Source organism: Aotus nancymaae, unplaced genomic scaffold (assembly GCF_030222135.1).
Source record: "Aotus nancymaae isolate 86718 unplaced genomic scaffold, 86718_ANA_hifiasm-v0.15.2.pri h1tg000058l, whole genome shotgun sequence".
NCBI classification, from domain to species: domain Eukaryota; kingdom Metazoa; phylum Chordata; class Mammalia; order Primates; family Aotidae; genus Aotus; species Aotus nancymaae.
Window position 1 is genome coordinate 31,370,245 of NW_026988472.1, and position 27,367 is coordinate 31,397,611.

Genomic DNA, 27,367 nt, shown 5'->3' on the forward strand with positions numbered 1-27,367 from the left:
AATATAGAGATATCCTATGTTCCCTTTACCTATTTTCCTCCAGTGTTAACATCTTACAAAACTATGCTTTAGAAGAAAACATAGAGGAAAATCCCATGAAATTGGATTTGGCAAAGATTTCCTGTATATGATATCAAAAACACAGACAACAAAAGTAAAAATACACAAATTGGACAACACTACACTAAAAAATGTCTCCACACTGAAGGAAACAAGCAACAAAATAAAAAAGGCAATCAACAAAATGTGAGAAAACATTTGCTAAGCATATATCCAATAAGGGGTTGATATAGTTTGGCTCTGTGTCTCCCCCCACCCCACCGCCCCCAGTTAAATTTCACGTTAAATTGTAATCCCCAGTGTTGGGGATGGGAACTGATTGGAAGTGATTGGATCATGGGGGAGGATGTCTCCCTTGCTGGCTCATGATAGAGTTCTCAGGAAAGTCGGTTACTTAAAAGTGTGTAGCACTTGCCCCTTTACTCTCTCTCTTCCTCCTACTCTACCATGTGAAGAAAGTGCTTGCTTCCCCTTTGCCCCACTGCTATGATTGTAAGTTTTCCTGATGTCTCCCCAACCATGCTTTCTGGACAGCCTATGAAAATGTGAGTCAATGAATTCTCTTTTCTTCATAAATTACTGAGTCTCAAGCAGTTATTTATAGCAGTATGAGAACAGACTAATTCAGAGATTAATATCCAAAATATACAAGGAACTTACACAACTTGATAGCCAAAAAATAAGTGACCCGACTTTAAAAGGCCAAAAGACCTCAATAGGCATCTTTCCAATGAAGACATACAAATGGCCAACAGGTATATGAAAAGGTGTTCAAATTCACTAATCACCAAGGAAACGCAAATCAAAACCACAATGAGATATTACCTCATAACTATTAGGATGGCTGTTATCAAAAAGCGAAAAGATAACAAGTGTTGTTGAAGATGTGAAGAAAAGGGAACCCTTGTACACTGTTGGTAGGAATGTAAATTAATGCAGCCACTATGGAAAACAGTATAAATGTCCCTCAAAAAATTAAAAATAGAAATACCATATGATCCAGCAATCCCACTCCTGAATATATCTCTAAAAGAAATAAAGTCATTATATTGAAGAGATTCCTGCACTCCTCTGTTCATTGCAGCATTATTCACAGTAACCAAGATATGGAATCAACCTAAGAGCCTGCTGATGGATGAATGTATAAAGAAAATATACACACACACACATACACACACACAGACACACACACACGTACACATATGTGTCTTGAAAAGGTCTTGAAAAGATATTTGCACACCTATATTTGTAGCAGCACTATTTATAATAGCCAAGAGATGGACGCAACCCAGTGTCCACTGAGAAATGAATGAATAAACAATATGTGATATGTATATATACATACACACACAATGGAATATTACTTAGCTTTAAGAAGGAAATAAATTCTGACGTATGCTACAGCATGGATGAACCTTGAGGACATTATACTGACTGAAATAAACCAGTCACAAAAAGACAAATTCTGTATGATTTCACCTATATGATATACCTAGAGTAATCAAATTCATAGAAACATACAGTAGAATGGTGTTTGCAGAGGGCAAGAAGGAAGGGAAATGGGGAGTTTTCTAAAGGGTACAGAGTTTTAGATTTGCAAGATGAAAAAGTCCTGGAGATTGCTTGCTCAATGATGTGAATGTATTTAACACTACTCAACTAACACACTTAGGAATGGTTAAGAAGGTACATTTTATTTTATGTGTTTTTCATCATAAAAAAAAACTATAGTGTAACACCACACCAGGGTCTTAGGAAACCAACATTGTTACAATCCACAGTTTTACTTGTATTTTCGCAGGAAGGTGGGGGAGTGTACTTAATTATATATAATTCTGTCGGTTGTAAGTTCCTGCATTTACTAAGAATCAAGATACAGAATAAAATAATCATCATAGATATTCCCTATTTTGCCTTTTCATAAGCACACCCACTTCCCTCCCAAAGAAGCTTCCCTCAGTCCCACCACCTTATCTCACTCCCAAGGAAATCACTAATTTATACCCTACTCCTGAAATGTTGTCTTTTCAAAAGTTTAAAAATGGAAACTTACAGAAAATAACCTTTTGTCATTGGCTTTTTTCATGCAACATAATTCTTTAGATATGTATCCAAGTTGTATGCATCAATAGATTCTTCCTTTTCATAAATTGTAACTTTCAAGCCTTTCAAGTAAGAATGAAAAAAAATTGCAGTCACCTTAACAGAAAGTTTTTCAGTTTCTTAAGCCATTAGTCATTGACTTAGCATAGCATTCAGCAATTACAAAACTAGATTTCTACAGAAGAAATGTGAAATATAGATCCACCTAAGACTTGTAAGTTAAGGAGTGTAGGATCATTATACACAATAAGTAAAGAGTGGGAAGATGGGATGTCTTTCAAATTCTCAATGGTTAATCGAAAGGTGGTTTTTAGACAGAAAGGGATATTGAGAAGAAACATTTTGATACATGCTGCAAGGCTGATGGTCCTCAAACACATGCAAGTGAAAGAAGCCAGACAAAAAGAACCACACATGACATGAATTCCCTCTATAAGAATTTTCAAGAAAAGGCAAATCGTGGCCGGGCGCGGTGGCTCACGCCTGTAATCCCAGCACTTTGGGAGGTCGAGGCGGGTGGATCACGAGGTCAAGAGATCGAGACCATCCTGGTCAACAAGGCGAAACCCCGTCTCTACTAAAAATACAAAAAATTAGCTGGGCACGGTGGCGCGTGCCTGTAATCCCAGCTACTCAGGAGGCTGAGGCAGGAGAATTGCCTGAACCCAGGAGGCGGAGGTTGCGGTGAGCCGAGATCGCGCCATTGCACTCCAGCCTGGGTAACAAGAGCGGAACTCCGTCTCAAAAAAAAAAAAAAAAAAAAAAGAAAAGGCAAATCAATAGAGTTAGAAAGTAGATTAGTGATTGCCCAGAGTTAGAGTTAAGAAGGAAATGTGGCAGTGAACAGGAACAAGATTTCTGATGCAATGATATAATTTCTACAAGTTAGATTCTACTGAGGGTTTCACAGCTTGGTGTATTTACCAAAAAATCATGAAATTATACATTCAATATAAGCAAACATTATGCAAATCATCCCATTAAAGTTTTTTAAAACATCAACTGCATTTCTATATAATAACAATGTATACTCTGAAACTGAAACTGAGAAAAGATTACCATTGTCAATAGCATGAGAAAGAATAACTGATTTAAAATTAATATCAAATGAGAAAATTTGTACACTGAAAACTACAAAATATTACTGAAAGTGACAAAAGATGATATAAGTAAATAAATTATCATTCCAGATTCATGGATTCATGACATGGCATACATATCAATACTCCCAACTAGATGTACAAATTCAAGGTCATCATTTTCAGAAAAGCAGTTATACAAGTGACCAAGTCACAGGAAAATATGTACAAGAAATGCAAATTTAAAAGACAATGTTAACCACTTTCACACAGAAAAATTGAAATAATAAAAACCACAGGAAATAAGTGTGGTCAAAGACATGGAGTGAATATCATCCTCACAAAGTAGTGATGGGGAAGAAAATTATGCAAACGATTTGACAATTTCCAATAATGCTAACAAAAGTTGTCTTTTAGGAAACAGCAAGAGCACAACTAATAATATACACAAAAGAAATGAAAACAATTCAAATGATAACATGTATACAAAGATCACAGCAGCATTATTCATGATATCTAAAAAGAGAAACCACTCCATGTCCTTCAGCTGGGGATCAGACAAAGAAATGTATATTTATAAAGTGCAATACAATACCATGGAATACAAATGCATGTTAATGGATTAGAAAATTCAATATCATGAAGATGCCAACAGATTTAGGTAGATCTACAGATTCAAAAATATTGCTATTAAAATCTCAGCCTCACTTTTTCAGAGAAATGGAAAAGCTGATATCAAAATTTATATGTAAATGCAAAGGTCCTAGGAGAATAAAAACCATCTTGATTTAAAAAATAACTAAGTGAGAGGATGAAAAATTCACAATTTTAAAACAGTACAAAGGGACAGTAATCTAGAGGGCATAGTATTGACATTAGGATGGAAATATCAAACAATGCAACAGAAGACATAGTCCATAAGTACATCTATTTATTTTTGATCAATTGAATTTTGACGAAGATTCCAAGACAATTTAATATAGAAATGTTAATCTCTTTGACAAATGTTACTAGGGCACTCGGATATCCATATACAACGAGTGAATATAGAACTTAATTTTAACCATGACACAACAGTAGATAAAAGACAAAAATATACATAAAGGTATATGCCAAAACTCTAAAACCAGAAGAAGAAAATAAAGTAGTACATCTCTGAGCCCCTGAAACATGCAATGATTTCTTACAAAGTACTAAAACAACTCATGCAATAAGAGGATCAGAATTCCAAAATTAAAGCATTTTGACCTTCTAATGCCCACATTGATAAAGAGCAATAAAGTTAATATAAGTAAAACTATGTTTGTAAATTATATGTGAGGTAAGCAATTTATGAATATAAAGAACCATTTCAATGCAAAGACAACACAACTAAAATTGTATGCAAAGGATTTGAATACACCAGTTGTGAGTAAGCCCAAGAAAAAATGACCAATAGAATATATTTTTAAGAAAATGAAATGACAAATGCCAAGTCATAACCACAAAAGCACAATTATTTTAAAAGAACACACACACACTTAGCACAGAAAATAACAAGTGTTTTCAAAGATGTGGAGAAACTAGAACTCTCATATCTTTCTGATGGAAGTGAAAAACGTTGTAGCCACTTTGGAAAACAGTTTGTCAGTTTCTTAAGATATTAAACATCAATTGTGCATAGGACTGAATAATTGCAAAAGTCGTTTCCTGTACAAGAGAAGTGAGACATAATTCCACCCAAAGACTTATAAGTGAAGGTTTATAGTAGCATTATATGTAATAACCAGAAAGTGGAAAAATTTAGGATGTCCTTCAACTGGTGAATGGATAATCAAGGTGGTATATAAAAAGAAATAAGATTCTACCGTAGAAAGGAACAATGTTATGAGACATCTTACAGTGCTAATCATTCTCAAAAGTATCATGCAAATGAAAGAAGCCAGAAACAAAAGCCCACGAACTGCACAATTCCCTTTATACAAACTGCAGAAAAATCAAATTACTATAAACAGAAAATAGATTAGAGATCACGTTGCCAGTGGGAAGCAGAAGCATGACTGTTAACAAATTGTAGGCTTTCTTTTCTTTTCCTTTCTTTCTTTTTTTTTCTTTTTTTTTGAGACGGAATCTGTTTCCCAAGCTGGAGTGCAGTGGTACGATCTCAGCTCACTGCAACCTCCACCTCCTGGGTTCAAGCGATTCTCCTGCCTCAGCCTCCTGAGTAGCTGGGACTTCAGGCAAGCACCACCACCCCTGACTAACATTTGCGTTTTTGGTAGAGATGGGGTTTCACCATGTTGGCCAGGCTGGTCTTGAACTCCTAACCTCTGGGGATCCACCCACCTCAGCCTCCCAAAGTGCTGGGATTACAGGTATGAGCCAATACACCTGGCCTAGACTGTAGGGTTTTCTATGCAATAGCAATTCTAGAAATTACCTCTTGGTGAGGTTTCACCACTGAGCATATTCATTTAAAATTGTTGAACTGTACATTTAACCCATGTTAAATAAACTTTATATAAACTTTATGTTATGTAAATTATCCCATAAAAGTTGTGTGAAAACATCAATCTCATTTTTATATAATGGCAAAATATAATGTGAAACTGAAATTGAGACAGCATTGCCATGTAAAATAGCATAAATTGGAAGATAATATGTTATAAAATTAAGAGGAAAAGAGTAAGATTTGTATACTGAAAACTATAAAATATCACCAAAATAACAAAAGATGATTTAAGTAAGTAGAGTTGCAATCTGTCTTCATGGATATTAAAGGTCAATATGGCTTCAATATCAATATTTTCCAAATCTATGGATTCAATTTCATTGTTCTCAAAATGTCACAGACAGTGTGGCGATTCCTCAAGGATCTAGAAACAAATACCATTTGACCCAGCAATCCCATTACTGAGTATATACCTAAAGGAGTATAAATTATTCTACTATAAAGACACATGGACACATATGTTTATTGCAGCACTATTTACAATGACAAAGATTTGGAACCAATCTAAATGCCCATCAATGGCAGACTGGATAAAGAAAATGTGGCACATATACACCATGGAATACTATGCAGCCATAAAAAAGAATGAGTTCATGTCCTCAGCAGGGACATGGATGAAACTGGAAACCATCATTCTCAACAAACTAACACAGGAACAGAAAACCAAACACCATTTGTTCTCACTCATAAGTGGGAGTTGAACACTGAGAACACATGGACACAGGGCAGGGAACTTCACACAGCTTTCAGAGGGGCAAGTGGAGGGAGAGCTTTAGGACAAATACCTAATACATGCAGGGCTTAAAACCTAGATGATGAGTTGATAGGTGCAGCAAACCACCATGGCACATGTATACCTATGTAACAAACCTGCATGTTCTGCACATGTATCCCAGAACTTAAGTTAAAAAAAAAGTCACAGATTTTTTGCAGAAATGGATAAACTAAATTTCATATGGAAATGCAGAGGAGGCAAAATAAATAGAACTTGAAAAAGAAGAATGCTGAAAAGCTAACACTTCCAGATTTCAAAATATACTACAAAGCTACGGTCAATTTAAGAACATGTACTGGCATTAGTTTAAACACTGGCTAAAATTAGGAATGAGCAGTAGTAAGTTATAGACCAGGAATACTATTTGTAAATCATATATCAGATACCGGGACATGTATCCTGAATATATAAAGAACCCTTTCAATGTAACATGTACACGAATAACTAAAATTCAATGTGAGCTCAATAGATGAATAGGAATTTCACTCAAATAAATTTAACGAATTTCCAGGAGGCCCATGAAAAGATGTTCACAATAATTACTTCTAAAGGCAATGCAGTGTTAAAAGTTATTTTGCTTTTTAATTTAATTTTTTTTTTTTAGACAGGGTTTTGCTCTGTCACCCAGGCTGGAGTGAAGTGGCATGATCACAGCTCACTGGAGCCTTGACCTCCTAGGCACAAGTGATCCTCCCATCTCAGCCTCCCTGAGTACGTGGGACTACAGGCATGTACCACCATGCCTGGATAATTTTTCTATGTTTTATTTTTTTGTGCAGACAGGGTTTCATTATGTTTCCCAGGCTGGTCTCTAACTCCTGGGCTCAAGAGATCCTTTCATCTCAGCCTCCCAAAGTGCTGAGATTACAGGCATGAGTCACTGCACCTGCCCTAAATGTTATTTTAGACTAACAAATTTAATAATAAAAAATATAGAAAATAACAAGTGTTTTCTCAGGATGTGGAGAAACTGGAACTCTCATACTCACCTGGTAGAAATGAAAAGTTTCAGCCATTGTGGTAAATAGATGGTCATTTTCTTAACATATAAAACATGGATCTAGCAAGGGATTCAGCAATTGCAAGATTAGGTTTCTACAGAAGAAAAGAGAATCTTAGGTCCACCAAAACGTAATAGGTGATGGTTTATAGAAGAATTTTACATGATAGTCAAATGCTGTAAGCAATTGGAATGCCATAAACCAGCGAATAGACAAACAATAGTTGGTGTGCTCATACAATGGAGTATGCATCCACATTTAAGGAGAAACAATATTGTGATAAAGGCTACAGTGATGATGGTCTTCAAAACCATCATGATAAGTGAAAGAAACAAATGATGATACATTGTATGGTTCTGTTTGTAAGAATTCTCCAGAAAGACAAAGCTTTTGAGAGAGAAAATGGATTTGTGGTTAGCTGAGCTGTAGGTGAGAACAGTGTCTGGAAACAGACCCAAGGTTTCTCTTTGTTATAGTAATATTTTTGAAAATCAGATTTTGGAAATGATTGCACAACTTTGCATACTACTAAAATATATTGAATTTTACACTTAATATGGATGACTTTTTGCTATGTAAATTATATTTCAATAAAATTGAAATTTTAATTTCATTTCTCTATACCAGCGATGCTAAATCAGAAACTGAAAATTAGAAAACAGTATCATTGTTAATGACATGAAAAAGAAGAGAAGTATTTGGTAGAAAGTTGATGTCAGAAAAGCAAGATTTGCACAATGAAAAGTTAAAAAAAAACACTGACCGTAACTAGAGATAATCTAAGTACATGGAATAACATTCCATGTTCATGGATTTGAAGAGTATTTTGTTAGAAGTCAGTACTCCTCAAAGAGATCTGCAGTTTCAAAATCATCATTCTCAAAATGCCTGCCACAGGTTTTTACAGAAACGGACAAGCTAAACATTGGATGGAAATGCAGAGTAGGCAAAATGGCTAAAATAATTTTAAAAGGAAGAACAATGTTAGAAGAACATTCTAGATTTCAAAACACACTACAAGACTACACCCATTTACAGAACATGGTACTGGCACTAATTTAGACAGATAGATCAAGAGAACAGAATTGAGACTGCTGAAATAAAAGCCATGTTACCAAAGAAATTCAATGAGGAATTGATAGTATTTTACAAAAAATTGCCCCACTCGAATATCCACATGCAGAAAGATAAATATGGACAGTTCACACTAACAAAATATTAATTCAAAATTGATCATAAACACAAATGGAAGAAAATATCTGTACAATATTCAACAAAATCAAGTAAATGATTTAGAATAAAACAAAAAAGTGCAAATCAAAAGCAAAATGTTTTTGAATAAAACAAAAGGTACAAATCAAAAGTTAAAACATACTTCAGCAAAATTAGAAACTTTTGAACTATAATAGTTTACAATAAGGAAGCTCAAAGATAAGAAATTCATGGGAAAAAAAATCTACAAAGCACATAACAGGTAATAAAATTGAGTCCAGACTATATGAAGATTATTTTCATAGCTCATGAAGGTAATCTATATAGTCTGGATTTATTTACTGCCTGTTTTTACTTCTAAGTGAGATAAACAATGAATACACATGGCCATACAGAGAGGAACAGTAGACATTGGAGACTTCAAATGATGGTAGGTAGAAGTTGCTTGAGGGATGAAATGCCAACTATTGTATGAAATGTCTGGTATTTGCGTGATGGATACACTAAAAACTAGAAGCCCAGGTTTCGCCACTGTGCAATATATCCATGTAACACAACTATACTTGTATCACTAAATTCATTGAAGTATTTTTTTAAAAAGCCAAATTATGGTCAGAAACACCCCACCTCAATAAAAGATTACTTTCAACTGAGTAAGTGGAACACAAACAAATTTTTTAAAATTTGAAGAGACATTTCATAAAAGCACAAAGATAAATGACAAAGAAGCACATGAAATGTCCAGTCATTAATACCAATTGAAAAATAAGGCCAGGAGCAGTGGCCTCTCAGCACTTTTGGAGGCCATGGTGGGAGGATTGCTTGAGCTCAGGAGTTCAAGACCAGCCTGGGCAACATAGTGAAACTCCATCTCTACAAAAAATTTAAAAATTAGCTGGGTGTGTTGTACACACCTGTACTCCTAGCTACTCAGGAGGCTGAGGTATGAGGATGGCTTGAGCCCAGGGATTGAGGGGACACTGAGCTATAATTGTGCCACTGCAATCCAGCCTGAGGAACAGAGGGAGACCTTGTCTCAAAAAACAATAATAACAATGCAAAATAAAATGAAAGGAATATGATATTTTTGCTCTGAAGAGCTGCCATAATAAAAAACACAAGACATAAGTGTGGACAAAATGTGGAGTCACAGTGGCCCTTCCACACCGTGAGGGGAATGTAAAATTTTACAGCTGCTTCAGAAAATAGTTTGGCAATTTCAAATAATGATTTCAGGCAAGATACAGCAAAAGCAAGATTAGTGAACTACACAAAAGAAACGAAAACTTCACCCACATAACACGAACATGAAAGTCATGAGAACATTATTCATAGCATCACATAAATGAAAAGAAACAAATGCCATTCAACTGGAAATTATATATATTTTTAAAAAGGTACATCAATACAGTGGAATATAATTCTATGGAATGCAAATTCATGTTCATGGATTTAAACGTTTAATATTGTTAAAATGTCTTTGGAATTGAGTAGCTCTACAGGTTCAAAATCATTACTATTAAAACCCTATTTGAACATTTTGCAGAAATTGACAATATAATGTTAAAATTAATATGGCAATGCAATGGTCCCAGAAGTGCCTAAAGAATCTTCAAAAAGGGTGGGGCACTCTTTTTGTGGCTCATGCCACTAAAACTAAAAACCTGGGCTTTTTATTTTTAGTGTACTCATCACTCAAATCTCAACACTTTGGGAGGCCGAGGTGGGAGAATCGCTTGAAGACCAGCCTGGGCAACATAGCTAGACCTTGTCTCTACTTAAAAAAAAACAACTAGTGTGGCATGGTGGCTCATGTCTGTAGCCCCAGCTACTGAGGAGGTAGGTAAGAGGGTAGCTTGAGCCTGGGAGACCGAGGCTGCAGTGAGCTGTGATCATGCCACTGCACTCCAGCCTAGGCGACAGAGTGAGACCCTGTTGCCAAAAAAGAAAAGAAAAGAAGACCAAGTGGGAAGACAAATATACATGTACATCTTTATTCCCCTGGCATTGTAAAGGTTGCTTAAACACAATATGAAAGCACACTGAAAAACAAAAGAGGTAATTTTGGCTTCACCAAATTTTTTTAAAAAGCTTTCATGTTTTAAAAGCATACATCAAGAAAGTACAATGGTAATTTACAATATAGATACAACATTTACAAATCATATGTAAAATAAATGACTTGTCTCCAGAGCATGAAAATAACTCTTTTGCCTCAGGAAGAGCAGAGATAACTCAATTAAAAGAGGTGAAATAATTTAATAGACATTTCACTCAAGAAGATATACAAATAGGAAAGAAGAATAGGAAGGAATTTTCAACACCATCTTTAGCAGGGCAAATGCAAGGCAAAATTCCACAGAGATACCAAATAATACACACTAGAATGGTAATAATAAAACACTAAAAATATTCAGTATTGTTGAGGATATAGAGAAACTGGAACCCTCACACACTGCTAATGGAAATTTGTTACAACTACTTCAGAAAATTGTTTGCCTGATTCATAAAATATTAAACAAATATTTAGTACAGGATTCCAAAATTGAAAAATTTCTATCCAAGTTAAAGACTTGTACCTGAAGTTTTATAGCAGCTTTATTCATAATAGCCAAGTCGAGAAAAGGCAAATCACTAGAGATGGAAAAGTAGCATGAAACTACCAGAAAAACATTGAGATAAGTGACCGAAGTCTCTCAAAAATTAAAATCACATGAAATGACTAGAAAAGAAAATATACAGTGGTTACTGGTTGGCTAAGGCTGTGAGTGTGAAGGAGAAGTGGCTGGAAACATGTTCAAGTTTCTCTTTGCTATGGTAGTATTGTTAAAAATTAGATTTTGGAGATGATTTACAACTTTGTATATTTATTAAAATTTTACACTTAAAAATAGTGAATCTTATGCTATATAAATTACATAACAATAAAGTTGCTAAAAATCAATTCCATTTCTCTGTATCAAAAATGTAAAATCAGGGCTGGGCGAGGTGGCTCATGCCTGTAATCCCAGCACTTTGGGAGGCCTAGGTGGGTGGATCACTTGAGGTCAGAAGTTTGAGACTAGCCTGGCCAACATGGTGAAATCCCGTCTCTACTAAAAATACAAAAAATTAGTTAGGTGTGTTGGCGCCCACCCATAATCCCGGCTACTTGGGAGGCTGAGACAGGAGAATTACTTGAACCTGGGAGGTAGAGGTTGGATGCAGTGAGGGGAGATCATGCCACTGCACTCCAGCCTGGGCAACAGACCAAGACTTCGTCTCAAAAAGTAAAATTTTAAAAAGCAAAATCAGAAATAGAAATTGAGAAGACACATGGACACAAGGAGAGGAGCATCACACACTGGGGTCTGTTGGGGGGGGTCCAAGGGAGGGACAGTGGCGGGGGTGGGGAGGTGGGGAGGGATAACATGGGGAGAAATGCCAGATGTAGGTGACAGGGGGATGGAGGCAGCAAATCACATTGCCATGTGTGTACCTATGCAACAATCCTGCATGATCTGCACATGTACCCCAGAACCTAAAGTACAATTAATATATATATATATATACACATTAGTATCAACTATTAAAAAAAGAAACTGAGAAGATATTGTCCTTGTCAGTAGCAAGGATAAGAAGAGAATAACTGGTGTAAAATTAGCATGAGTATAGCAAAATGTGTACACTGTAAACTACAAAATGTTACTGGAGGAAACTAATGATTGTCTAAATCATTGGAGAGACACTCTATGTTCATGGATTCCAAGCATCACTATTGTTTAGACATCAATAATCCTAATAGAATTAAGGATTCAACCCTACTGTTACCAAAACACTACTTGGCTATTTTGCAAAATTTGACATATTGCTAGTAAACTTATGACAATACAAAGGACACAGAAGAGCCAAAACAAGGTTGAACACTAGAATGAATTTGGAGAACTCACTCTAACCAATTATAAAATTTAGTACAAGTCTACAGTTATCTAGGTAATATAAAACTGACCTTAGGATAGATACATAGATTAATGGAATAAAATTGAGAGTCACAGCCTGAGGAAAACATTTGCTAATCATATAGTAGACAAGATAATTGAGTCCAGAATATATAAAAACCTTTCAACAATAAAGGAAAAACACAAATAACTCAATTGTGGGCAAAAGATTTGAACAGACATTCAAGAAGATATACAATGGACAAAAGCCACATGAAAAGAGGGGATAATGGCTATACTGAAAAATCATAGTTTTGAGATGGCTTCAAAACTTCATAAATTTATAAAAAATCATTGAACTGTACACTTAAAATTGGATAATTTATGATATATAAATTATACATCAATTAAATTGCAAAATGATTGCATTTCTGTATACTAGCAATGAAGAAACTTAAAACTAAGTTGAGAAAACACTGAAACTTAGTATTAGAATTCTATCTCTTTGTTGTGAAACACATTCATATTTGCTACTTTCATTTCAAATACTGAAATCCTATATTTGACTCTATGTATGCTTCTTTTATTTATTGCTTAAAAATATCTGGATGGGTGCAGTGGCTCACGCCTGTAATCCTAGCATTTTGGGAGGCCTAGGCGGGCGGATCTCCTGAGGTCAGAGGTTTGAGACCAGTCTGGCCAACATGGTGAAACCTCGTCTCTACTAAAAATACAAAAATTAACCTGGTGTGGTGGCTCATGCCTGTAATCCCAGCTACAGGCTACTAGAGAGGCTGAGGCAGGAGAATTGCTTGAACCTGGGAGGTGGAGGTTGCGGTGAGCCGAGATGGCACCACTGCACTCCAGCCTGGACAACAGAGCAAGACTCTGTCTCAAAACAAAACAAAAGAAGACCAAAAAAAAAAAAAAAAAACACTTTCTAATATTTCCTAATTGACCACATATCCCATAATGACTTCAAATATTAAAATATGAGATAATACTTAATAAATGTAGTTTTGATTAGCAGTAACACTTAACTCAGGATTTTTGGTGTCATATAATTATAATTTAACATTGCCTAAAATTATTCGTGTAGAAAAATTAAGCTAAATTAAGGCTGACCAGAAGATTAATCTTTACAATGGTTTATTGATTCAATCTATTTTATGAACTTGTTCATTTTTATTTTTAATCATACTATAGAATAATTAAATATGTTGAAGTATTTTTACTTTATTATTTGGTTCCCAGATGATGATAGAACCACTAAAGGTATATCTAATACAGAAGGATACTTAACTTCAACCCTAATTAATTCTTGTATCAACTACTTAAGAATGACAGGACTTAGCTGAAGAAAACTCTCCCATAACTTGCCTTTTCAGTGGTTGTGTTTTTTTCACCTTCCCTTCTTCATTGTAGCTCACTAATATCCAAGAACCATAATATAAATTTTACTAAAATATGTGGAACTTTTGTTTACAATAATATGCATGCAAACAATTGAATGCATTTAAATATTAGCACAAGAGTTTTATTCAGCAAAGCTTTTTATATAGTTTTACTTCTCTAGTTCTAACTCCAAGGTTGAGAATACCTATGTCTACGACATCTCATGAAACTCAAACACACAATATACTGTATCACCAAAGCCTTGGCAATTAAGGACATTTTGTGTGATCATTTCCATTGCAGGTTCTACACAATAATTTCAATTATTTTCTCATTATGAAAATCCTAAATGTTCATGACTTGAAATTCTTCAAATATAAACTGCCTCTCTACTCAAATTAGGTTATATCTGCATTTCAGTTCTCTTTGTAAAGACATAACTCAAACTCCTACTGATATCCCTTTTACATTTGGACTCTTTTTCAATGTTTTTACATTCATACCTTTCTAATCATTTTGCCATTGTTCATACTTTCTCCTTTGCCACCTTGTATGAGTTTCCTCTGTTCTTTCTCCTTCAATACATAGTTCACAAGTTAAGATTTGCTAGAATTGCTTTTATATATAATGCACACACTGTATGCCTGTGTATCTAATATAAAAATATTTCTTGCACAAGAAGGAATCATCTAAAACATACAAATAGTTCGAAAATAATGTTTCATGAAAACAAAGTACAACTTACACAGTATTCTCACCATATTTAATTAGGTACTCATTGTTTCCAAATAAGACTGATTTGATTCTAATTATGAATATCCATAAAGAGTACAGAAGATATATTATTTAGCAATTTGAAAATATTATTCATTGGTCACCAACTTAGGGATGGGTAATTCCTTATTTTAGGGATCACATTTTCTAATCTTTTCAAGTTAATACCATAAAGATTTTACAACTTTTAATGTATTATTATTATTTAGTCAGCTTTCTCAGGTTGAAAGATTTTACAACTTTTAAATACAAAATGATTTGTGAGTCACTGGAGAAGGATTTGAATTTAATCTGAAACTCATTGTGAGGACAAAAATAATATTTAAATGTTTGAATTTTATTGAATATTAGTTCAAGCATTGTCAAGAGATATGTATGCACTATACAAATGCCTTCCTAGATCTATCAGCATTTTTGCTTCTTTTGCTGTAACAGACAAATAATGTATAATAATCCTCTAATTCTATTTGAAATTGCTAATGTTTGCTGATCCGCAATGCTAAAATACTCAAATCCTTTAATATCATTATTAAAAAACAATTATTAAAAGAATGCACCTAGATGCCAAAAATATACCTATATCCTTGAAATAACATCTAGAAATGCCAAACATAAGAAAGATCTGCTTGAATTTTCCTATACATTCATTTAAAGTCTAACACATTCACAGTAATTTTTCTCATTCTGGCATATTCAACAACAAAGCTTTTAAGTCCATGAAGGCCACAGATCCTTTTCTTCACAACCCCTATCCATTTTCCTACTTGACTTAGGTCTATACGTTTGAAGCAGAATACTCTGTTTTGTGGAGGTTGTCTTAAGAGATGGCATCTCAAAACTTAAAAGTGATACATAAATGGGAAGAAAGTAAAGAAACCTTTATTGCTTGTAGCTAGCCACACCTTCCACTTACACACCCAAACCATGACTCTGCATAGTAACATTCCCCGTCAAGCTTTAAACCTAAGTAAACAAAGCCCAACTGTACAAAAGTAAAGTAGAAAGAAAGCTATCCATATATCGATAAAGATTAATTTTTCAACTAAATTTCACAATTTGATGTACTATAATTTAACATCAAAGTACTTCTTAAACAGTTTTGTTAAAATTTTGTGCTATTTACACCATTCAGTTAATCTTGTTTTCCTCCCCATCACAAATTACACAGTATTTTACAAAAAATGTAAATAACTTTTATTCATTTACTACTTGAAAAATTACCTTTTTATTATATCTTATATTCATAAATTGTGAACATTCCAGGTCCATGTTACATGTTTTTCTTTGTGAAAGAACATATTATCTTGTCCTATGCATGGAGATGCTTGGGCAGTTTATTCTCTTCTGTTTGAGGTTGGACACTATCTTTTATTGATATGATTTTGCATTTGTCGTCCATAAATTGTTACCAAATTTGATATGTTAAAACGTTATAAAATGTTTAAGATAAAACAAGTAAAGATGTTTGGGTCAATGCAATGTAGTTTTAAATGGTCTCTACAAAAGCAATTGGCAGCTTATAGATGATAGCTATTTGTGGTTTTACGTTACCAGTGAATTAATGAAAACACATATGTAATGAAAATACACAAAAAACACACAAATAAGCAAACACGAAACAAGACAATTTTAAGTTACTCTTTCAGGTGTAGGGGACTTGCTTGGAACATAAATGAGAAGCTATTGTAAACATGGAGTGGTAATCTCAAAATAATAGATTATCTTATCTTGACAGATACTGTTTTTGACAAGCAAGAGAAAAGAATTTCAAATGTTAATGAGGTGAAAATGACATGTGAATTTATCTAATAACTTGCAGTCAAGGCAAGTTATCCTCTACATTTTCAAGTTCTTTCTAACATTCCAAAAAACCCAAAAATAAGACTGTTCTAAAATAACTTTTAGTATTTTTTGTAAAGGAGCATTCTAAAAGTACCAAATATACAAAAATTGATACATATTCAAAAATCTTATTTTTTCTGGTATTGTGGAAATTGTTGAATGTCTCTAGTGACTTGACTCACATGGATGTCCACATTTTCATTCCCTATACTTTGACAATAATTACAATGTTGTGATTTAAAGGTGAGTTTTGAAGGAAAAATAAGGATAAGAGGAAATTATGTCAAGAACTTTAAATGAGCTCTTTCTTAAATGAGCTTTAATTAGCTCATTTCCATGGAATCTAATGGAGGTCATATTTTCTGAGCACTTACGTTTGGAATTAGTATTTGACTCATTGATTACCTCTAAAATGTGAAAAATATTTGATGTTCTCTTCTCTGTCATACCAAAATTTTCATATAGGACCACATTTACCACTACAAACTAAAAAATGTGTTACATTTCTAAAATTCATTCAATTTGCAATATGATAAAAAATTTTAGTCTGGGAGGGGAAAATTTTAGTATCATTTAGAAAGGCATAACTCAATTTAAATTTCCTAAACATTAGTAAGCATCTAGTAAATGTCAAGGGATGTGGGAAATAAAAACACTAAGGTGAATAATACATATTCACAGAAAACTAAGTTTTCAAAACTAAGTTATTTTAAAGATTTTTAGAGTGGAAATGCTTATCTTACCAAGAAAGCACATTCATCTAAACAAGACCACAAATAGCACATCTATAATATGTCCAGATCAACTCTTTGCTAGTTGATCACCCAACTGAGCAAAAGTAAATACATCCAATTAAGGTTATTATGAATTATAAATCCAATCCAGTCATCTTAACAATAGACTTTTCCATTATTTTTCTGAAGACATTCAAATTCAATAGTTCCAAAATGAACTTTTTATCCTTTTCCCAAATTCATTCTTTCTCTAGTTTTTCTAGCTCAATGAATGACATAATAATTCACCTCTTTGACAAAGACCAAGCATTTATGTCATCTTCCTTTACCTGACCTATCCCTTATCCAAAGCATCGCTAAGTCATTTGAATAGCTTTAAAATTTTACCCAACATTGCCCAAACTAGCACCACTTTTTTTTATTGCAATAGCCTTTTGGCTATTATCCCAGCATCTACTTATACTTCTTCCTAGCTTATTCTCCACATGTTAAAAATGTTTAAATACATATTTAAAAGCACATTTTAAAAATACACACATCTGAACATTGCTCAAAATCCATGAAAGGTTTCTCATTGCTCTTATGATAAAGACCAAAATCCTTTTGTTTATTTATTTAGAGACAAAATCTTGCTCTGTTGCCCAGGCTGGAGTGTAGTGGTGCGATCTTGGCTCACTGCAACTTCCACCTCCTAGGTTCAAAAGATTCTCCTGCCTCAGCCTTCTGAGTAGCTGGGATTACAGTCGTGTACACCACGCCTGGCTAGTACTTGTATTTTTAGGAGAGACAGGGTTTTGTCATGTTGGCCAAGCTGATCTCGTACTCCTGACCTCAGGTGATCTGCCTGTCTTAGCCTCCCAAAGTGCTGGGATTACAGGCATGAGCCACTGAACCTGGCCAATACCAAAATGCTTAACATGGGCTAAAGTCCTGTAAAATTTGGCATGGTATGTACTTCTTCTCATGCCATTCTCCAAATTGCTCTCCAAACTTCAACAATGCTGACCTTGAAGTTATGGAAAATCACAAGCACATATTCTTCCTGAAATGTTCTCTTGTCTGTCTAACCACATTTTGACTTAGTTAATACATACTTATATTTCAGACTTCAGCTCAAATCTAACATCTTCAAGAAAAGCCTTCCTGACACATCCCTTCCCTAACCAGTTTGAGTGGCCTAGTGTATTAGTTAGGGTCCAGTAGTCAACAGAAGGAATGTAATCGAGAAGGCAAGTTATGAAGGTGTTAGATGAGCTGAAAGAATGAACAGAAGATGAAACACTCATGGATTTGCAACTGCAGGAATTTGCCACCATAACTAGAGCTGGAATAAAATCTAAGGAACAGGAACTGAGGCCACCAAAGGGATATCTGAACCACAAAGCTAGTAGCTATCCAGTCGAAGCTAAAGCCAAGGAGACAGAGTCACTGCCAAGAGACCCACCTGAAGCAGAGAGAAAATTATCCTGGCCTGTCTCTACCTCAGACTCTCCAATTTTCTGTCCATGCCTTCCATTAGGCAAGCTCATAAAGTAGCCAGATAGCAAAAGAGCATGCATGATGTTGTTTGCCAGATCAACCTTTGTCATGCAAACCAGACATGGAAGTAGAGAGAATGAAATTGACAGCAAACAGGCAAAAAACTGGCACACCCACTTAATATGCTTCCAAGCATTCTCTGATTTTCTCAGAACTGTTCATGATTAATATCCGTTTCCCTAATAAAGTATAAGTTCCTTAGGAGAAGAATCATAAATGTCTTTTTAGTGTTGTACCTCTAATGCCTTGTATGGTCCTCAATAAATGTGTTGAATAAATATATTTTAAAATCATTTAACCAATCAACTAATTGTTGTAATAGTCAAAACAGTGTTTTAGCCACTAAAACACAGTTAATCTGGTGGTGTGTTTCAGGTACTTTCAACATATTTGGAGACCATGAGCTTTGATTAGTGTCACATGAAAAGTCATGAGCTCTTTACCAGAGAAACACATATAAACACAAAATATTTCACATTGATTTTTTGGCTCATAGGCCATTCAGAGATTTCCTGTACTTCTAATCTAGAAACAATGTGACTCTCTCTAGGTGGATGTGAAATTGTTTGGGTGTATTTTCGTACAAGGTCTGAGACCCACTGCTGTCATTTAGTGAAAGGGGACTGGATAATATAAACTTCTGGCAGAGAAATAATCTCCCATCCAAAATGCTAACCATGAATCCAGGAACCAGATTAAAATTATGCTGCAGAGGAAAATTACTTGTCCATCAAATTAAAAATTATGTTTCCTCTTTCTTTGGTGACAAAGAAATTCACCAGGAATACCACTTCCTTTTAAATTGGCTCCTGGAATTATATACAAGTTCCATATTTATAAATGTTTAATTTATGTAACAAATGTCATTGAGCTTTGATAAATTTACACATAATGGAAATGTAAACATAAAATGCATATAGTAGTGAAGATTTGTTTAGGACTTTATTAGTTACCTACTTCTATATAGCAAATTATCCCAAAACTTAGTGCGTTAAAACAATACACAATTAATTGTTCACAGTACCTGTGGATCCGGAATCTGGGTGCAGCTTACATCTGTCTGCTGGCTCAGAAACACTAGGCTAAAATGAAGATGTCAGCGAGAAATGTGACTTCATGTGAAAACTCTACTACAGGAGGATCTGCCATCATGCTTACTTACATTATTGGACTCAGGATGCAGTTCCTCAAGAGAACTGTTTGACTGAGGGCCTGTTTCTTGTTGGCTGTCGGCCAGAGGCTACCTTCAATTTCTGGCCACATAGACCTCTATATGGCATCTTGATTCATCAGAACAGGCAGGAGAGAAAAGCCAGAGAGTGACAGAAAGAGAGAGAGACAGAGAAAGAAAGATGAAAGTCACAGTCTTTTAGAGTTTCACCTTGAAAGTGACATCCCCTCACTTTTGTCATATTCTATTCTTTAATCACTAGGTTAAGCCTATACACAAATAAAAGGGATTACACAAAGGCATAAATATCAGGAGAAAGGATCACTGGGAGTCATTATAGAAGGCTCTTATCACAGTGATGAGACCACAAGAGCAAAAGGAAAAAACTTCTTGAAAAAAAATGTAAGTTGTCTAATTTTAATTGTCATTTAGTTGCTAAACAATCAATGTTTTTATTACTAATTTTTTAAATATTGAATTTCCTCTTCATCAGAAGATAAAAAATGTAAAATATCAAGTAGGATTTCTTTGCACTTTGGCTCTAGTAATTCTTAAGTTCTCTGTATCCTGGCATTCTTCTAATGGCACATTTACAAAGAGGGGATTATGTTTAACATTTTATGATAAAATAAACTTGAATGAGTTATTACAGAATAGTTTGACTATTTTACCCCGGGAGCGATAATATAATTTTACTTTTGAAAAGACCTTTACAACTCATTAGCTTATGAATTATGCATCTTCCACACAAAGAAAGCAAATGTAATCCAAACTCTTTATGGGTGAGACATTCTTTATTTCTCTTAAATCTAACTAGCAGTGCCTTCAGATATTTCAATACCTTTAAAGAATTAAATAGCTCTAGTGAAAGTCAACTTTTTCTTCTTCGCAGGCAAACTATAAAGCACCTTATATGCGTAAATCTACTCTGCAGCTTGTATATGCTTTAAAAAGAAGCGGGTTAAATTTACATTTTTTAAATGACCTTTAATCGTGTGCATCCTCCATAATTAGAACTGCTACTGTTCCAGTAAGAGGTGAGTGCTAATACTTTACTATAGTATGCAATTTCTGCCTTACCTGGAGATATAGAGTTAACAATATTTTAAGCTCTGCATAAAACTGGGAGAGAAACTGCTTTCTTGGATATCAAGCCTAAAAATATCCATCCCCAAAGTAAGAGAATGACATAGCAGAATTGGACACATGAGACTAACGATTCATTGAATATCATAGTTGGGAGTGAACTCAATTAAATAAATGGGATCATGGCAACCAGACCACTACATATCCCTACTTGGTGAGCTAACAATCCATATTATAGGCATTTTCATTCTAAAAAGAACTGGAAGATACAGTATAGAAGACTTACTTGAAGTTTAGGATGTAGAACAATTTTTAGACTTGTTAGTTGTCTTTGAATGACTGTCCCATTTCATTTCGCATTATTTGCAAAAAGACTGTTGAGTTCTCTCCTCCTTCCATATACACTGTATCCCCTGAAATACAGTAGTTGGAAAGTTTGATGGCAAAATGGGTTTGGAGAAATTCTACAGTAAGGGTTTAAAAGAGCATTTGGTCAGCAGTACAGCACTAGGCAAATGCCTGCATAGAAAGGAGTCAAAATAAAGTCCAAGTAAGGCAGCTAAAGAGAAACACAGAAACACTGAAAATAAACCTATTTTCTTCTCCATTTTGCCTAGAATCATTCTTGCTCACTCCTTCTCAGAACAAGAAACCAAATTCCAGTCCTCTCCAGACAATCACCATGCTATTTTAATTCTACTTAATGAAAGCAGGAGGTCATGTAGTATACATCTATTCCTTTCAGGGAAATAAAGGCAGGAGATCTGGGGAAACAAATGCAGCTTTTGATCACCATTATTTTTAGGAATTGAAAGGTAAGGAGACAATACAAAATGTATCATCCTTCTTTCATTGCATTACCTACTTTCAGCTTGTCCTAGGAAGTAACACTGTATGCAGTAGAAGAAAGAGGAGAGCAACAATTCTCAATCTGGCCATCCACAACTTATAAAACACAGTTTTATGTGGGTACCTCCCCACATAGGCACCGAGGAAGGAGAGCTAAGCAGAATCCTGGCACAATTAGTGCCTGAAGAGTATCTCAGCTTATAGTGTTACTACTCAGTTATTTCCCTTTATATAATCCTTTATATATAATCATATATTAGTTTATAGAATTAGGGCTTGAAGAATATCTCAGTTTATAGTGCTACTACCCAGTTATTTCCCTTTATATAATCCTCTATATATAATCATATATTAGTTCATAGAATGAATGCCTAAAGAATATCTTACCACTCAGTTATTTCCCTATATATATAAAACTATATCTTAGTTCATAATCAGAGGAATGCCTAGAGAAGACACGGTACAGAGCATGAATTAAGGAATAAGCAGTTTATAGTCAGAGGAATGTCTGGAGCAGATACAGTGCAGACCATGATTTAAGGGAAAAACAGTTATACCAGGGCAAGAATCCATGGCCCAGGTGGCAGCATTCAGTATCATAAAGATACCCGCTGTATGGTAGGCTTGGGGCAAGAGCCACTCCTCCTGATAAAGGAGTTGTAGGACCTTGCGTCCAGTTCTCGTGGAAGGCTGCCCTCAGACAGGCAATTCCTGGAGTATCCGAGGGCTCCAAACCCCTCCGGATAATCGCACCTTGGTGACTGTGAACTTTATCAGCTCTTGTTACTGTGCTAGCTCAAAAGCATCCTCCTATAGAACTCACTGGAAGCTGCCAGCAGGTGGCGGTAGACCCTGACAGCTCTGTCACTGCTGTCTAACTTATGCATCCTCCTATATTCTTAGAAGTAGCATGTCCATAGATAGAGATATTGCATACTACACCCCCTTCACTGCTCACGGCCCACCTCCTTGCCTCGATGGCCTAATGGGGGTGGACTCCTTGCTGTGCACTGCCCACCTCCTAGCCTAGGTGACCTGATGGGGGTGGACCCCTTGTTTTATTGCTCACGACCCTATCACTATCCTTAAAGATGACTTCACTCACTACCCTGCCCCCTAACCTATACCCAATAAATACAGACGCTTCTGGACATTCAGGGCCTCGCCTGTCTCTGCTTATAGGTGGCGTGGCCACCCTGAGCTCATTTGTGCTTTCCTTGTACTTCTGTGTCCTGTCTCTTTATTTCTCAGATCCTGCAGCTCAGCACAGCATAAGGGACACCCCACAACCCTGTAGGGCCCTTAGCCCTACAGTTTTTATCTCTTTATATATTGGTAAAGATTTACCAGAATTAAACAGAGACAAACCTAAAGAGAAAGAATAACAATGCTGCAAGAGAAAAAGTAGCACAGAAGGTAAAATTAATGTAACTTGGCAATTTTGCAGTGGTTCTTCCTTATTGGGCATTGATAATTCTTTTTAGCCTTGAGAGTTACCTTAAGCTTTTGTGGTGAAACAGCTTCATGGCATGAAAATATTCAGTCCATCATTTCTAAAGTACTTCCAAATGCTCTCAGCAGATCATCATTAGGTCACATTCACATAAATAGAGTGAAAAGATTAAATAATCAAACTAATTAGTCTTTCCCCTAAACATGACTTCTTTCTAACTGAAAGACATCAGCATGTACCAAGGTGGTAATTACTTTGTATTGTGTGTCTACTCTACTTGCCCTGCTCACCGTTTTTTGTTTGTTTGTTTGTTTTGAGACAAAGTCTAACTCTGTCACCAGGCTGGAGGGCTGTGGTGGGATCTCAGCTCACTGCAACCTCCACCTCCTGGGTTCAAGTGATTCTCCTGCCTCAGTATCCCAACTACTTGGAATTACAGGGGTGCAACACCACACTCAGCTAATTTTTGTATTTTTAGCAGAGACAGGGTTTCACCATGTTGGCCAGGATGGACTTGATCTCTTGACCTCGTGATCCACTAGCCTCGGCCTCCCAAAGTGCCAGGATTACAGGCATAAGCCACTGCACGCAGCCAACCCTCTTTCTAATCAATCAGGAAGTTCTGTTAATTAAAACCTTTAAATATTTCTTGAATTTATCGACTTCTCCTTATCCTCACTGCTAACATTGCAGTTCAGATCACAACCATTTCTCACTAAGATTTCTGTAACTTTTTATTTTATTAAGACCCCCAGCTTGTTTTCCTTCTCCATTCACCACACAGTACCCATAGGACACTGCCATACTGATTCTTTCAAGTAGCCTCGGTTACATAATTTTTATGATCTAGTACCCGTTTTTCCTTCCTCTCTAGTTGCAATCCCTTCTCCTCTTGTCCCTTTTATACCTGCCTCTCCCCCCACATCCATAATGCTAGTATACTTCAAGTCACAATTTAATCATTATTTTCTCTGGGAAGACTTCCCTGATATGTTTAGGTTGTCCCATGTGCCCCTATAATATGCTTAACTGTCTCTTTTCCAAGTCCTAAGATTCAAGAGGAACAGAGGGTAGGCATCCATCTTTGCATTCACCAATGAGTCACCAGCAACTTTACTGGCTCAGAGGAAGCAGTCAACAAATACTCACTGGACGCTTGAAATAACTTCGTTTAACTTTCATAAATATCAGTTCCAGCTTTAAATGTCTAATCATTGACAATGTGTTGGTTTGCATTTAAACAATACTGCAATTAATTTTGTTAGTTGAGCATGAAATCCATTTTCTGATATTTTCAACACTTGTATGGCAAAATTTAGATGCAAAAATATTTTAAATTTTATTTTCCAAGTATAGTATCAAAAAAGAAGTCTTATTATTATTCCAACCACATCACAAAGGAAACTGAGGTAAAAGAGGAGTTAGGTGATCTGTTCAAGTGACACACTAATAATCCAAAACAAATCCAGGACTACACTTCTGAGTATTACAAGTCCAATATGATTGTTTAGCTGCTGATCTGTGCTCTTTAACTTTCACGGGGGAAGAATGTACTTCGCAAAACTGTTAGACCCTTGAAAATGAATGTGACTTTTGTTTATAAGAGACATGTAAATATCTTTAAACATAAATTGACTCTAGTCTGGAAACAACTAGCAAAATTGTAAAATTTTGAAAAGTGAATTAGTAACTAAAGAAATTATATGTGATTTGAGAAACTTTGGTGATCAAAATGTCCTTGCAGGAAATTTCCCAACTCAAAGTAGAGTACTTACCTCTAAGAGAACTGACTGACATAATCCTAGTGTCCTCAGCAATTTAAAGTCATTTTGTTTAAGTAGTAACTCATGAAAAAATTGAACCTGGCCCCAAGCTATAAGTGAAATCAAGTAACTTGACCTGTTTTTCACAAGAAAACCAATTAAAATGAGAAACATTGAGAAGTGGCAAGATAACCTGGAGTGTCATGGTTTCTCAAGAAGAACTCCTATTACACTGAACTCACTGTCCTCCTCCAAAAGAAACCTTAGAACACCCGCTCCTCCAAAGCCTCCAAGGCCCAGAGCCATTCATAGAGTCCCCTTTTCTGAGGTTCTCCTTTGCTGCCTTCACTTCATATAGTACCTGGGCCAGAGAAGTAGGTAGGAGTCATTCATATCTTTTCTGTTGCTCCCTCAGGACTCTAAACAGCGCACAAACACATCCCAGACTTAATCAATGTGCATTGAATACCTAACCACTGAGCCAATAAGAACAAAAAGCCTATAATTTCTTAGACCCATTTCCCTTTAAAAGGACTAAAGTATGTTAAAGAACATTTTTTGTTGCTATTCAGGTGTAAGATTTTAGCATGAACCAACATGTTTAAATACTAACTTCACCAGTAACCATTGTAAGTGTTTTATACCTGTTACCTCTTTTAATCTCATAACAACCAAATGAAGTTGGTAATAGTTCCTCTTTAAAGATGTAGAAATTGAGGCCAAGACATAGTAAGAATATTGTTCATGTTCACATAGTAATGTGAAATATTATTCACATTACTAGTGCATGATAGAGTCTGAGCTTCAACTCAAGGTATCTATTTTTGTGTTTGGTCTCCTAACCATCAAGTTTGCATCTGAAGTAGAAATTTTGCCCATTATTTTGTTAGCACATAGTCAGCAACTTCCCTATTTTAAAACTGCCCCTTCTTTTCTGCTAATAACTGCCTCTTTCTACTTCTGTACCTCAGCTTATTGCTTACTAGCTGAAAAACCTTAAAAAAAACTGCTGCATTGTCTAAAAGTTATGAGTTACTTCCCCTGTCCCCTTACCTATAAAAACTGTGTACTTTTCTTAGTAGGGGTCCAGACTTTTGGGTGTGAACCCTTCTGGGCCCGCCGGCGTAATAAAGAGTGTTCCTCCGTTTCCCCAGTGCCGCTTGGGTTTCTTGTTAGGTAAAATTTTCCGCAACATTTGGTTCCCTGACAGGGAAGCTCAACCGCGCTGGCCCCTTGAGCCACCGGTTTGTGGTCAGAAGGACGGACAGCTCGCATGTTCCCCACCGGGGAATGAGGCAGGTCCTCCCACCCCCGCGTAAGCTTCTACAGGGCCTCCTTCCCTGAAAGGCGAACTGCGGCTGCTCCGGCGTTGTTGCTCGCCTACTCGTGGAGGAGACGGACTGAACTGAGGGGAACTCCGGATAAGGTAAGGTCCAGGGACCGACTCTGGCCAGGCCCGTCTGTGGACGGAAGGGGAGCCTGATCACCTCCCAGGGTCTCCATTTGGAGACAGCAGGTGGATTTGTCGGGGGTGGGAATGTGATAACCTCTGAGTGAGTGTGTGAGTGTGTGGGGAGCTCAAGAGCCTGCTCTTGAACCTCCAATCTGTGGCTCCATGGTGCAAATGGAGCTCGACTGGGCTCGAGCCTCCGTTTCCGTAGCGAACCTCATATGGCTTATGGCGGCATCGAGCTGACCACAAGCTGAGCTCGATCCGAGTCGGGGGATTATACTGACCCACTGACTACTAAGAGGCACCCAAGTTCCTGCAAGGGGCGCAGCCAGGTATGCATCTGGGTGGTCCTTCATGGGACACCCCTCCTTTGTCTGTCTTGCATCACCATTCAAAAGGGGACACACATCATGGGGAAAAGTCAGTCTAAGCCCACAGTCCTAGATTGTATGGTCAACAACTTCAGGAAGGGCTTTTCTGGAGATTATGGGGTTAAAATTACCCCAGGAAAGCTAAAAACCCTCTGCAGATCAGAGTGGCCGGTGCTTAGCGTCGTCGGCTGGCCACCAGAGGGCACCCTGGAAGTCTCCAAGGTACAGGCTATTTGGAAGGCTGTGACTGGTAACCCTGGCCACCCAGACCGGTTCCCATATATTTATTCCTTGTTGAA

The 27,367-nt window shown here is 36.1% G+C and overlaps 1 pseudogene; it reads right to left on the reverse strand.

Annotated features, from left to right (window-relative positions):
- Positions 1-27,053, reverse strand: part of LOC105714780 (radixin-like) — a 46,476-nt pseudogene extending 19,423 nt beyond the window's left edge.
- Between the last annotated feature and the right edge of the window lie 314 nt (positions 27,054-27,367).